Source organism: Saccostrea cucullata, unplaced genomic scaffold (assembly GCF_032062105.1).
Source record: "Saccostrea cucullata isolate Sc308-1 unplaced genomic scaffold, CSIRO_AGI_Scuc_v1 ctg6116, whole genome shotgun sequence".
NCBI lineage: Eukaryota > Metazoa > Mollusca > Bivalvia > Ostreida > Ostreidae > Saccostrea > Saccostrea cuccullata.
The window spans coordinates 34,073-36,337 of record NW_026929065.1 but is presented as its reverse complement, the minus strand read 5'-3'; the positions used below and the strand labels follow the sequence as shown (position 1 = coordinate 36,337).

The 2,265-nt window shown below is 34.8% G+C and overlaps 1 long non-coding RNA gene across 1 annotated transcript; it reads right to left on the bottom strand.

Moving 5' to 3' along the window:
• Positions 1-29: 29 nt before the first annotated feature.
• LOC134279715 (uncharacterized) lies at positions 30-1,412 on the bottom strand. The gene is made up of 3 exons (XR_009994739.1): positions 847-1,412; positions 434-508; positions 30-92 (listed from the first exon to the last, which is right to left on the bottom strand). It is a non-coding gene; the product is annotated as an uncharacterized LOC134279715 (long non-coding RNA).
• Between the last annotated feature and the right edge of the window lie 853 nt (positions 1,413-2,265).

Sequence of the window (2,265 nt, the reverse complement as noted above, 5' to 3'; positions counted from 1 at the left end):
AAAAACAAGACAAACTTACCAGAGATAATCAACTATATGCCCAATAAGCCTATCCAATAAATAATCCAGGTGAAATAACATCTCAGCTGATCCTGAAAAAATCATACAATTCAGTACTACACACTTAACCTCATTTTACAATGTAAGTAAAGCAATAATTTACAGACAAAAGGGACAGAAATGTAAAAGACACCATGTATTTTACCAAAATTTAGTGAATATTTTTCTGATTTAAATTCAATATCATGGAATGATCCATCATAGAAATATTAAATGCACTCTGAGTTACATGCAGGTTATACAACTGTAAATCACATGAAATGAGGATAAATACAGCATTTACATTCAAAATAGAACTTTACATATAAATCATGATTAAATTCAAAGATGATCTTCATAGGAAATGTAAACAATTAAAACAAGACAAACTTACCAGAGATATCCAACTATATGCCCAATAAGCCTATCCATTAAATAATCCAGTGAAATAACAAATTCTCAGCTGATCCTGAAAAAAAATCATACAATTCAGTGATACACAATTAACCTCATTTTACAATGTAAGTAAAGCAATAATTCACAGACAAAAGGGACAGAAATGTAAAAAATACCATGTATTTTACCAAAATTTAGTGAAAATTTTTCTGATTTAAATTCAATCATAGAATGACCCATCATACAAATATAAAATGTACTCAGAGTTACACACAGGTTATACAACTGTAAATCACATGAAATGAGGATAAATACAGCATTTACATTCAAAATAGAACTTTACATCTAAATCATGGTTAAATGCAAAGATGACCTTCATAGGAAATGTAAACAAAAATAAGACAAACTTACCTGTAGAATATGTCTGTCAGAAAGAAGATTTCAAAAATGAACCCGCTCTCAACATTCACATGGTAAGAATACATCAGGATGTTTACTTCCGTGGTCATAGAGAAATTGAGCTTTAAACAAGAAAAGCTTCACAGCAGGAAAATCATCATAGTAAAAGAGAGGAAAAAACAAAAGATAGTCCTACATTTTCTGAAAATGTAAGTTCACTTCTTGGAAACAAAAGTGAAAATGAAACTTTAATTTTACAAGTGTATGATGTCACAATGAATAGGTAAGCTCGCTGACTAGACTGTGTACAAAATCGTACACAGTATGATTAAAGGTAAGTCCAACCTATTTATGCACACGACCCTAAACAAGCCAATGGTATATAAACCAGCGCTGGAAATTTACGATCACTCTTTGGTTGATTCTGAATAAAATCTGTGTTCTTGTTATCATTTGTCTTGTGTGTTATTTGTTATTGTTTTGAGGAAATCCAGTTTGAACTGGTTTAGGCTAGGCTGAGCTTTTGACTGTGAAGCGTGACGTCATAATGACATTCTTTACTAGTTGCCAAAATCGTAGTAGCAGCGTTGTGAATCGTAGTAGCAGCGTAGTGTATAATGTAAACACAGTGTAAACACCCCGTATTTAGGGGTTGTGTACTGAATTGAACCGGCTATCCCCCACAGACCCCACTAATCTGCACTCTCTTGACCCACCTATCCCCCAGGACCTAAAAGTGCACTAAGTTGACCAGGCTATCCCCTCCAGGGGCTGCACTCCCTTGACCAGGCTATCCCCCCCAGGGGCTGCACTCCCTTGACCCAGCTATCCCCCAGCCCCAAAAGTGCACTCAGTTGACCCAGCCATCTAGGCCCCTTATACTACTCACACTGTAATAATGATTTTATAACCTCATAAATTTTTCATTTCACATACTGAATACTATCATTTAGTAAAAAAAAAGTATTTAAAAAAAAGAAAAGAAAGGATCGACCGAGATACGATCCCGGGACCTCTCACATATGAAGCGAGAGACATGACCACTGGACCACGAAATCGCTTTACCTGATGTGAAGTATATGCAGAACTGAAGTCAAATACATGTACATGTTTTCATGTTCGGTATTCTCAAAATTTTACAAAATCCATGGTGTTTGATTTATTTAGCCTTTATTAAACAGTTCTAATAGATGTAAAAAGAACATAAAGTCCGCCGAGAACCTGTTTTATACGCAATAACTCTCCTCATGCCCCTGCGCTAAAAATAGCGACATGTAATACTATACTGAAAGGAAAAAGAAACGCAGGGTAGCATAATGTTCGAAAAAATTTTGACCACTTGACCGAAAATTACGAAAATTGGTCGGAAGAGAAATTTGGTTACTGTGCACCAAAATCAGTATTCAGAATTACTCAACCTTAAAATTTATG